The sequence below is a fragment of the Centruroides vittatus genome, unplaced genomic scaffold, assembly GCF_030686945.1.
Source record: "Centruroides vittatus isolate TY-2023 unplaced genomic scaffold, ASM3068694v2 contig_502, whole genome shotgun sequence".
Lineage (NCBI taxonomy): Eukaryota > Metazoa > Arthropoda > Arachnida > Scorpiones > Buthidae > Centruroides > Centruroides vittatus.
In genome coordinates, this window is record NW_027122289.1 from 244,050 (window position 1) to 257,905 (window position 13,856).

General features: G+C 26.2%; 1 protein-coding gene across 1 annotated transcript in view; it reads right to left on the minus strand.

Annotated features, from left to right (window-relative positions):
- The window catches only part of alc (5'-AMP-activated protein kinase subunit beta-1), a 48,425-nt gene that overhangs the window by 17,084 nt on the left and 17,485 nt on the right, over positions 1-13,856 (minus strand). The window lies entirely within an intron of this gene.

A 13,856-nucleotide genomic window follows, 5' to 3' on the forward strand; every position in this document is an offset into this window, starting at 1 on the left:
CTGCATAAAAATTATAAAAACACTTATTCTGTACTATTTTTGAACAGGAAAACTGTATCCAAATAAGAAATAATAAATATCTGTAATTTATCATCAACTTTTGACACTGCATTTTTTATTTTTTCTCTATATTACATAAATATACATACAAAATATATAAATGTATGTTAAATGCTATAATCATATTACATATTACAAAATAATAATTTAAAAAAACAAGTCACTGCTCTGTAATGATATAATTAAATAATTTAAGCACACTTAATTGCAGTAATATTAAAAATGTGATTGTAATAATGACACTAAAAAATTGTTTAAGAAGTGTACAAGTATACAAGGAAAAAAATTTCTTTTAAACTAAGTAATTAAGATGAATACTTTTAAATCTTTAATTACAAAGTGATCCTTTCTGAAATATAACTATGAAATCATTTAAAGGCATCAAATCTTTTAATGCAATTCAGTGCTTTTCAGGACCATTCCATCCCATCAACAGATCCAAATGTTTAACTGTTTTACAATTGAATAGAATAGCTGCTTGAGCATGGATGTTTCACAATAAAATTGAAAGCAACTGTTCTATTCAAATGATCCTGTAGAGAGTTTTATTACATTAAAAAATCAATTGTTTAGTAGTTATTTTTGTTTCAAATAGAAAAGAATCCAAATATTGTCATATTTTGTCTTCATTTTATCTCCAAAGCTTTGGAAAGTCCTTTCAAACTTATATAACTAAGAACATTTACAGGATTTTGTCTCAAGAGCAAAACATGTTCAAGTTAGATCAAATAACCATACAATTATTTCACTAAAATCATAATTTCCTAAACAAGTTTGTTTCTATTTTTAATATCTTTAAGAGTAAATAATAAATACATGCAAAAAAAACAAGAGAAGACATAAGTTATCTTATAAAGCATGTAGTTTTCCAAATAGTGTACACCTGCATACAGCTTAACAAACTGAAGAGCAGATTTCATTGCATATAAAATATAGTCTAGTGTACCAACTATCAAATAAATTTATTCTTACATAAATAACATTACTTTTTAAAATGGTTATTTGAAAAAATAAAGAAAAAGAAAATGAAAAAATAAAGCAAATCCCATAAGAGGCAATTGCCCATTCTATGATTTGCCTTATTCCAGACCCTTTCTGTGGTTTTATTTGTATAAATTAGACACAGCATGAACATCCTTTGAAATTTTTATTATACAAAGTATACACAGAATATACTAAATCCATTACTATTATATATGTGTATACTTTGCACTACTATCATACTTAAATGACAAAAACAACTCAAACTAAAAATAAAATTATTACCTTGATGAAAATTAAAAATATATAACAATATATTTCTTCTTAATCTTTAGGTTCCTTCTTTCTACTCTCAATAAATGAATTTTCAAGAATTATAATGCATTTATAATCATTTTTAACAGCCAACAATGTACTAATAACCAAAAAACATTTAATCGCATAGATCTTTCAAAGCATCATAAAATGTTCACAATATCATTATTATATAAATCGAATATATATTTCTTTGTGTTGCAACAATCAATTTAATTCTAAGAACCTTAGAATGTATTATAAAATAATCTAAAAATATATTATGGAATTACTCTGTCACATAGCACTTGTCATTTATAACATAATAATTGATTTATAATTAATAATTCATGGATATTCTTTCATTTGATGGCTATAATTTTGAATGGTGTTTGCAATAAATTGTCAGGTTGTCAGACGTATTGTTGTCATGTGTTAAATTTTCCTTATTTTTACGTACCCACACAATACTTGTATAATTTACTTAAAAGGAAAACAAAAAATGAATGTATCTAAGATAGCATTTCAAAATCATATATTTGAATAGGTGTTTAAATCAAATATTTATTCATATCAGATAAAAGATAAGGAATTTTCTTGATTACTTTATCTTATTGAAAATAAATAAGGCGGTGTAAAAGTACACACACACATTATTAATGTATAAACACTTTTATTTTTATGTATTATTTTTAATATTTTTATTACCTAAGAGATTAACATTACTTTATTTGTGAATTATGTACTGTTCTCCTGTCTGTACTATGAGTAATAATTGATTTATAATAAAAAAATAAATGAAGAGAGTACTTATTTTTGCACTACTATCATACTTCATATAAGTATGATACTTTTACTGTAAATATGGAGTGATGAAAGAGTACACATTGTTGGTTGTGATACACATTTTATTTACATTTTTTCCATTTTTATATATTAATTTTTGTTTTTTAGCATCTAAAGCTAGGTTCATATTGGCATATGAGCTGCTATGAAGTAGATGCAAACTGCCAGTTCATTCCCTTTCGACGACCATTCACCTGTTCATTAGGAGTTGAAAATATTTCAACTTTCACTGAACTTCTGTTCGTTTGACCACAACGAGCGAACAGAAGTTCAACTTTTCACAATGTATGTCTGAAATCTGACCAGTCATGTTCTAACTCAGTTTGTGTCATGTAGTATGAAACAGACATTTTGCTTTGATTATTTACTATTCATTCCATTCACTCAAATGACTGTGAACTTACTTTAATGTTTACATTGTTAGGTTGAGCAAAACATAGTTTATTAATTTTTACAATATTGACTAACACAATACAACAAACTAAAAATAAATTGGACAGGAACAAAATAAATGTAAGTTGTATATGTACAATAAACTGTTTCATTAATGTAGTAATTTCTTTTTGTATGAGTTGCCAAATGGGTGTTAAACCTCCAAAACAGTCCATGTGCACAGACTGTTCCATACTATTAATAATAATTGCTTTTTAACAACAAATAAATGAAGAATCAGTCAAAATCAGTTATAATAAGCATTAGAGGATCATTTTCCTCGTTATAACTGTTACTTGTTATACCCATAAAGAGCAGTGACTTAACTAGGGAGGAATGGGCAGCTATTTCAGATGCAAACAGGTAGGGAGACTCCATTAGCAGCAAAATTTGTAGCTACACCACGGTTAATTAGTGAGATCTATCTTTTAATTTTTAATTCTAAGTAAGTTGACTTTAAAAAATATGTAATTACATTATACTGTATTTTTATTAATAGTTATATAAACTATAACATAATTAATATTAAACAATTTACTTTTTTGTAATTAAAGATACTAATTAATAATATGCCTGATTTCAGTTAGTCTTTTTATCTACAAATCTTAAAATTGATGATTACTTTATTTTTTGATAATGTTGATACTATTGAAGATGAAAAAGAAAGCTTTCTACATACACACTTCAATGTTTTTAGCATCACGTTCTAACTTGCACATAATTTCTATTTTTTTGAAATCAAGAGACATTTTCTTTACTTCATAGACATCTTTCTCATGTAAGGGCTAATTTCTAACTAAAGTATATGGTAATTTTACAATCATAGCAATGATTAGATAAATTGGCAAAGTAAGGCCAGGAAAGAGGGCAATGGTATCCAAAAAGAAAGTGAAGTGATAAACAGACCTGTCATTGATGCAAGTCATAAAACAAACTATCCAGTGGTCACGAAACTAAGTAACCCTTTCAATTTTCTCTCTTCTGGGTATTTAGTATCGCATTTCTCTACTTGAACAGTATTTCAACAAAGTATGTTACTTTATTCTAATATACTGTACAGTAAATATGGAGTGATATGAGAATAAATATACACATTACTAATATGTATGTTTTATTTTTGTATATATTAATATTTTTTATCATCTAAGGAATTAACAATATTTTATTTATGAATGCTCTAATGTAAATACTCTTTACGATAAGTGACAATTGATAACGAATAAATAAAGTGTAAAGTGTATACTTACTTTTGCACCACCTCATAATTCATTAAAAAATGCTGTTATTTCATTATAAATATCTTTCCATTATGAATTATTACTCATCAAAATACATATTCATACTTTGTTTTCAAACAGGAAAATAATAAATCAAGTTAATAAAACAGTATAGCAGTGGTTAGATAAACAATCATGATTTCAATTATTATGTTAATGAAGCATATGTAATAAAACTGTGATAAAAATTTATATACTGTATGACAAATAAGGTAATTGTTAATTTACGTCAACAGAAATCAGTAAATAATAATTATTATTTCGGAAAACTTTGATGATTTATTTGATTTTTTTCATAGAATCGCACAATTACAGACTCGTATATTTATAATTTTACAATTAAGGTATCTTCCGTCAAATCATTAACCTCAATTAACGAAGATTCTGCATTAACCAAGGCAAACCTGTGAGTACACTGCTTTCCTTATATTGTAATTCAAAAAATAAAGTTTAAATGATAACATGTATTACAAAATGATTTGTTTCTGTTAGCTTTTATCATTTAACTTCAATGTGAGACAAATCATTCATATTAAAACAACTATAATAATATATATTTTTATTCTTAAAATAATTATAAGCATTCACAGTATAATAAACGATGTTAAAATTGTTCTTATATATGATTAAATTCACCAAGGTATAAATAGAGGCTTGAAAGTGCTACCATATAAATCTTTTATATTTGTAATTTTTAATTCAAAATGGTTATGACTGTTCATATTTTCCAAGGTACTGTTGGGACACATTATTTCAGATAATCAGGATTTGACTGTATTTAGTAAGAAAATGAGAGGAATATATTCTGACTATAATAAATATACAAATCTATAATTCATTATAGTTTTTCTGAAGATCAAACAAATGGTTAAAATAATGGATCAAGTAAAAATGTCTGCATTCTGATCTCAGTTCTCTTAAACTAACTCAAATCATTTGAAGAGTAGTCATAATAATCAGATTAAATTTTTAAAAAAACAAACATTATAAAATAGCATTACTTAACAATACACTGCTACCAGTATATTTGTGTTAACATTTCTTGATTTAACAATTACCCCACTTTTACATTCATTTTGCCTTTCTATCACTCTATAATAGAATCTATACTTCAATTTAGCACCTCTCTTGATTTTGTACTAAACTTTGATTTTAAGGAGCTATATTTTTAACCCAAATGTAATTTTGGTTTTAACATTAAATTGGAAAGGGTATTGGGAAGTTTTCAAGTCCCAATTTTTTACTGCTCACTCATATGAGCAAAAAAGAGGCCAGATTAAAAACTGATTTACATTATATATTTCAATTCCAAAATAGAGTTCATTGAATATCAATAATTGATTTAATAAAGTAAAAATTACATTACAGATACTAAACATATCTTCATTGCTTGCCATGTCCAATCACCAGGAACAACTATTCTTCACTGCAGAGATGACCTTTCTTTGTAGGCTACTACTCTGCACAAATGTTAAACAGTCTAAAATGTTCAAAGATGATAATCCCAACTGATAATCAATAATTGATGTTACATTGTTATATTAATGTGTATAACTTATTCAAAATATAAAAATATGATTGTGTTTTGAATGCAATTAACATTATTTATCATCATTCCATTTACTTTCATCATCCAGTATAATATTAAATTAAAGATATTACCATAAAATTTTTATATTAGAAAAGTTATAGAAAAAAATTACTGTGTGTAAATATTAATTTCATTCACCACAACTGATTTTAATCATAATTTTCTCAAAACTCAATTCCACATTTGTCTCAATTTCAGGCTGAAATCTGCTGATCCTTGAGAAAGCATTACATAGAGATTCACTGTATATCATTTCATAAACCAATTTATAGCTAGATACAACAAAAATAATATAATTATTACTTTATAAAATAAAGGTAATCATCAATGTTCAATTTAACTAAAATAATAAAAATATAATGAAAATTAAACAAAAACCACAAGTACTTTTTATGAATCAAACTACCTTTCTCAATATACACACCACCACACTGGGATATACATGTATGTACAGTACAACAGACACAGAACCAACTTCCAGTGCATATAATACAAAAATCAAACATTGCACGAATGTTATTCAACTTCTTCCTAGTTCTTCTTGTGGTGCGACTGAACAGTTACCCAATGGAATGTTATCAGAACTAACGCCTACTTGTAAAAATTTTTAAAACAATGTAATTCAAATGACCATTCAAAAATATAAATATAAACTTAATGCTGTGTAAGCATTGTCATGTGCATAATGATCATTCAACTAATGACTAAAATGTTGTGTCAAAAAGAGCATGCCAGGCCATAAACAACACAATTTCCTCCTTAAAATTCACAGGATGACTCAAAGTTATCTTTAAAAATTTCTATGGCCTCCAACCATCTGAGATGCTTTGTGTGCAATATTGAAGAGTTTGGCCCATGTGAAGTCAGCAACTATTTCCAGGTCTGCTGCATACATAGAGAGGGCTCTGGATATTCTGGCATGTTGCTCATCTCAGATATGCTCTTGTATTCTCACAGAACATTTAGTGAATCTGATGTGCAGAAAGTCCCTATCACATCTGGTGAATCCTTTGAGTCAGCCTGTATAAATTTTAAGGAGGAAATGGTGTTGTCAATGGCCTGTTTGACACAACATTATAGTTGTTAGTTGAATGATCATTATGCACATGACAACACTTATGCAGCATTAAATTTATATTTATTTCAAATGATTGTTCAAATAACATTGTTTTAAAAATTTTTACAATTAGGTGTTAGTTCCGATAACATTCCATCAGATGACTGTTCAGTGACATCTGAAGAAAGACTTGAAAGAAGTTGGAAAACATTTGTGCAGTATTCGTTTTTTGTATTATACACACTGGAAGTTGGTTCTATGTGTTTTACCTTTATGGTTACAAGTACCTATACTAAAAAGCTTTTCAATGAAATAAACAAAATAGAGTAAAGAATCATCAACTACACAAATTTTTATTTTATAAAGTTGAAAAGAGAAGAGAAAATAACACTAAACTGATTTAATGCACAATACTTTGCACATTACTGATCACTTAATTCCATTCTCTTTTGGTTTATGTGAAAATAGAAGTAATTCTATCGTTTCTGGTTCACATCCCATAATTCTTCACATAATTTATCAATTAGATTGATAAAACGAAAATTTTATGAAACTTTCACACATTAACCATGTCATTTAGTTAATAAATTAACCAAATAGAGAGATTCAAAATTTAAATAAATAAAAATTTAAAATTTGCATAACGTATTGAAAATGTATTGCCTAATTTCCTTTATCGATTTGTTACATTCTTTTTTTCCTTTTTTTCTCTAATTCATTAAAAGAAAATAATTTTTTCTTTCTTTTTTTTTTTTTTGAAACATTTTGAAAGTAGGACATGGCTTCAATGAGTGGTTTAAAGCAGTTGAAGCTGCTATATACAGCCACTCCTCATTTAATGACATAGTAGTTTAATGACTACTCAGACTTACAACCAACTCTCCAGCATAAGGAATTCCTTTTTCTTAATCTTAGTTTGTGCAGTTGGTCAGTGTTCACAACAAAAAACATTTCAATCTTTGTACTTTATTGTTCATCCCATTTGAAGGTTTCGATGACTAAAATATTCATTTGAAAGTCTTTTTTTTTATGAATGAACTTTAATTTTTCTGGTACAGTGAACCATTAACCCAGCATTGTCAGGACCAACATGGTGCTGGGTTATCAAATATGTTGACTTAAACAATGAAACTTTTTCTGGTTTTTTTCAATTCCATGGACACAATTTTACACATCTTTGCATGTAAAACTTGCCTTTTTACATACAAATTTGCCTTCTATGATTGTTTACATGCCATTTCAATTTTTCCAGACTATTCCTACTCTTGGTTGGTTTAAAACAAGAACACACTAATCTCACTGTGTGCTTTGTGCATTTTTATCTATATCTATTTTATATTATATATCTATTGTATATATTAAGTATTTATATTTATTATTATTATTAAAAGCAAAATGCTCCATCACCTCCAACTGAAACCAAAACTAACACTTTACAAAGAAGTGCTGTAAATACACACACAAATCTGACTGCCTGGATGAAATATAACTAAATCACTCAAGACAGACAAGTATTTTATCCACACTTTCTTAAATATTGTTTCAATTGATTTGATTGATTTAAATGATTAATTATAATTAATTAACTATTATTTTTACTTTTAGTTTTGGTGTAAAGGCCACAGTTTTAATGATTATTTTATTACTTTTAAATTTAATTAACTGGATACCTAATTGTGTATAAATGCAGATGAATGCTCAGTGCATCAATAACTCCCCCCCAAAGACAAGTTGGACATGCCAGCTTATCTGATGCTGTGTTACTAGAATTTAATTTACATCATTTTTATAATGTTTGCTTATTGTATTTTTACATTCTGTAATATGTAAGAGATGCAAATTAATACGAAGTTATGAAGTTGGAGTTTCTTTAATTAAAATCTTTTATTTATCTAAAATAAATAAAAGCAATTAAGCTCATCATTTAATAACCAATTTGCTTAACAAACAGAACTGGTCATAGGAACAGAACTAAGTCATTAAGTAAGGAGTGGTTGTGTATTAAAACTGAAAATACTATAAACACATAAATGCTTCTCTTTTATTATTTCTGAGTAGAAAATGGTCTTATGAAAAATAAACAATCTATGAGACTTTAGTATTAATAATGAAAACATTTTAAAAAAATAACACAACAACAACATATAAAATTAGAAATGTAGATGAAGAATCATTTATAAAGTGTTTCTAGCAATTTTTTAATCTTGCAGCTTGTATGCCATCACAGATTTTCTGTATGAAAATACAGCAATCTGTTTATATTTTTGCCTTTATGTAATTAAAATTAAAAAATTTCATACAATATTTTAATGAAATTTTATATATTAAATCTGTACAAAATTCTACCAAACTGAATGTTTTGTACATACACTAACACATCAATAGATAATTATAATATTCTAATTTCTTAGGCAGATTTATCTTTAACTACAGAGAAACTTTCTTAACAATTTTTGTTTTATATACAGGCATAAAGCAAATATCATCTTAAAATGAATCACAGTCTTTTTCTCACTTGTCACTGCCTATAAAAGTCAAAAAACATATTTATTTATGTTGTTACCTTTTATTACAGAAGAATATTACTGTATCTAGAGAAACAAAGAATAAGTAAAAATAATAAATAAAAACTCCCAAAAATCTCAAGAGCAAAAGTAGGTGATGAAAATAATAAACACAAATATAAGTAAAAGTGTCATATTAGTGAAGCACTCGAAACTGAGGTATGCATGTATTAAAATCAATGATTATTGTGAAGGAAAGTATACTTTCTAATTAAGTAAATGGAATAATCTAATCTAATTAAACCTAATGAAAACTCAGCAATTTCATGCAATACATCAATACTGAATTTATCTAAAGCATAAAATTTCATTTTATGATAAAATAATCTGCTGAATAAATATTTGAAAGTAATTGTTAAATGTGAATTACAATTATCAATAATGTATACATACTATTTGTACTTTAAATTTAAATGTTTTGCATTCTGTTTTTCTGCTTATTGGAATCATGTTCAGTCTCAGAGGACAGGAACATGGACAAATAAAAGCAAAAATACTCATTATTTTTAGTATATTTAAGTAATGTTAAAAAAATATTTTTGATGAACTTATAAATATTTAGTACAAATTTGTAATTCACATTCTAACCAAATAAGGGAGATAAATCGGTTAATTATAAAGCCATCAAAGGAATTCTAAACAAAAGATTTTCTCTTTGAATGATTTAATCACTTAATCTTTTACAATACTAAACTAAAAATATTAATTTAATCTAACACATGTGTCTGTGCTTTTCTTTTTCTTATTTTAAGATATTTGAAAAAATTTTTCTAAAAGTAAGGCCATGATACCCAATTGGTAGGTGTTTGTGTGTCAATAAAGATTTGTTTTTCTCTTGCTCATAAATTTCTTCATAATAATATCAAACGTTTCTGGACATCTAATTTATAAAATTATTATTTTATAAGTTGCATTGTATGGACTATTTGAATAAAATATATATTGATAAGAACTGGACAGTAAGTTCAAAAAATATTTCAATTTTACAATTTTTATAAATTTTTCCCAAATTTTAATCATTTGAATGAATTTTCAAGATAAGCTATATGATAAAAAAGATATTTTTGGATTTGAAAACAATTTCATGTAAAGATCTACATTATATCTTATGTAATACGTGGGTTGTTCAAAAAGTTCCCAAACTTTTTGAATAGAACGCCTCCAGTTGGTTATTTTTTTTAATCCACCTGCTTGGAGGCATTGTGTCCGCAGAAACCTCTTGAGTAACCTCCTTCAATCCATTTGTTGATATCTGGTTTTGGTGATTAGTTACGGCTGTTTATGTGAAGGGATGTTTGAAGGGTTCGGCAAAAAATCGGAACTGCGGAAATGAGCTCCTTGAAGAAGCAGTGTTGTTCTGTGAAATGCTGTGTAAAACTCGGGAAATCCTTCACGGACACTATCTTAGTTTCCGTGAAGTCAGCAACTATTTCCAGTGGTTTTATTTGCACCATAACACTGGGATATAATTGAATATCCCAGTGTTATGGTGAGGGTGGGTGAAACATCTCCCACCCCAAAAAAGCTCGACAAGTTCATTCAAATGTTAAGGTGATGTTGACTGTTTTTTCAATGCAAAGGAGGTTGTGCATCACAAATATCTATCTACAGGCCAGACAGTCAACACAGAGTACTATCTGGGGGGTGTGAAACGCCTAAGAAACAGAATCAGGCAAAAACAGCTCGAACTTTGGAGGAGTGGCGAGTTTTTTTTTCCACGACAACAAAGTGCCAGTTCATTTGTTCCTCAGAACTCGTGAGTTTTTGGCCAAAAACAAGACCACTGTTCCCCCCACCCACCCTACTCACCTGACCTGGCCCCATGAGACTTTTTCCTGTTCCCCAAACTAAAAAACACACTCAAAGAAAAAAGATTTGCTGCCATTCTAGAGATAAAAAAAAAAAAAAAAAAAAAAAAAGACAGAGAAGCTTATAAGCATTCAGGAAAAAGGATTCCAGGACTGTTTCAAAAAGTGGAAACACTGTTGGGGTAAGTGTATTCATTAGGGAGGAGACTACTTTGAAGGGGACCCTAACAAATAAATTGTACGTGAAGTATTTTTGTAATAAATAAAGTTCGGAAACTTTTTGAACAAACCTCATATGTTGTATTCTTTATGAGTACTTTAATACTATTAGGAAAAAATGCTAAATTCAGAAACCAAAACAAATCTTTATTTCTTATTTCTCAAAAACAATGAGTACTTTTGCTTTTATTATTCAAAATTAGTTTCAGTACAAAAGCTCAAATGAAAACATTTAATTATTAACATACTCCATAAATACTTTCGTTCTGAAAGTTCAGAATAAAAATATTAATGTATTCAAAATAAAACTCAAAATGCAGTTTTTCCATTAAATTGTTATGTATCAATATTTATATATATAAAAAGTAATATGCAAAGACAAGATTCTTAAAATTTGAAAAATGAAACTCTGTAAATCCTAAAAATGTTCATGAAAGAATGATTATTTGTGAACACAAAATTACCTAATACTTTAATTATAACAATTTTTAAATGTTAAGTAACAAAACATGTTTAATTTTTTGCTTATTTTCATATTTCGTTAATTTTGTCACATTTGACTCAGTCCAAAATGTTAAAGAATACAGGAAAAAAATTATTCAAATACTTACATCCATTCAAAAATTATTTTGTTGTATAAAACTGAACATTAAAACAATAACCATTATTTACAAACAGAGAACTTTAACATATAATTTTGTTCACATACTAATCAAATATACGAATTTGTTAACAAATTTAGTTATAAATAGTTACTTAGTATAGGAACATGACAATTCCTAGATAACAGTAAGAATGCCATTACAGAACAGAATAAAAATGGCAAAATAACTTAACGGTCAGAACAATCAGCAAATTACTGAAGGACAGGGTTCGACATATTTTGTCTAAAATGCAATTCTTCTGATTGGTTATTATTATTATTATTATTATTTTTTTTTTTTTTGAATATCCTATGCTTTATAATTATAAAGCTTAAAATTATAATTTGTTTGCATAATTGTACATCTTAGCCCAGGATTATTTTAATTAAATTCATTATTGAATTTAATTAAATATAATTCGTTTATTAATTGCATTTTTAGTAGTTTATCATCAACTGTGTTTGCTTTCAGCACTAACAATTTACTGTTTTATGGCAATATTTAAAAATACTAATTTAACTAGATTTAACTAGTTACTACTAAATTATTTGTTTTTAATATATTATTATTTTAAATATATTAAAATTTTTATATTTAGTGTATACAATAACACTTCATAATATTCTGATGATGATTTTATAATAATATATTTCTGGTTCTTAAACATGAAAAATATTATCATAAAATCTATATTATAGCCTTGTTCAAATTAACCTGAGAAAATTATTAAATGATGTCATTTATGCTACAATACTGTATTTTACTGTAATTTATGTTTATTAGTATTAGTAATTCTGAATCATTTATATTGTTTTTTGTCAAGACAAATAACAAAAATATAATCATCACATATGATATTCTATGAATTTTTAATTTGCTTTTGCATATCATTTTAATTTTAAAGATAAAATTTGAAATAAATAATAAGATTAAAAAATTTACAGTTCATATAACTTTTGATTACATAATCTACATAGTGCACTAAACTGTAATGAGAGAGCAATGTGTGTTAAAAGAACTAAGCATTGTTTAAACAGTGTTTATTTTATATTCTTCCTTTATTATAATTTATCTAAAAAAATTAAAGAATTGTTTAATTAAATAAATGAATAATTCTTGAATTTTTAAAATATGTTTAAAAACGCAGAGATTTAATTAAACAATTATTAAAATTAAATTAAAAAATAAAAATAGAATTATTAATAATAATAAAAGATTTAATTGAAAAAAAAAAAAAAACATAATGGCTAACTGTATTATCATTGTTGAGAGTGATTTTGTTATAAGGAGCAAAATATAAAGGGCATTTTAAATTTAAACTCCATATTATTAGAGAATGTAATGCATTTTTGATGACAGCAAGCAAACAGAGTATTATTATTATTCATTCTTTAAAAGTCTCTATTGTCCCTGTTTTAACATGTTTTATAATGTGTGTATTTACATGTTTTTTGTAATGTGTGTAAATACACTGACTTCAATTACTATATTTTAAATTTAAATTTTGCTTATCTACAGAACACAACATAATAACAAAAAGTATATTAGCAATATAATTTTAAATTACTCTATGTTTAATTAACATTTTTAATAAATTTTGGAAAATTGTATTGGAATGAAGGCTGTAGTATTAAAGAAAAAATTAAATCCCATTTTTCTTAACTAATTAAACTTTTTTTTCCTTATCTTGATATACTGTGAATATTTTTTTTTTTTGGTCTTACTACTCAATATTGACAGCTAATTCTCCAACTCACTCATTCTTTTTGTTTTCTTTTTTAACTATAATCATTTACTGTTTTGACAAACAAATATTTTGGACAAATGCTAAACTTAAATTTCATGAAACCAATTTCCAGATAGGCACCTAAATATTCAATATTGTTACTTTGGTTCTGAATATTTAGAATATTTTTAAAGATAAAGAAATATTGATAGTGACTGTACAGTAAATTTTTAATTTGTTTTTGAATTTTTATCTTTGAAAATTTTATTTTAAAATATATTTACTACTCTATGTAGAATTCTCCAAAGATGGGATTTCTGTTCTATTTAAGAAGATCTTCAAGTTTATAAGCCATAT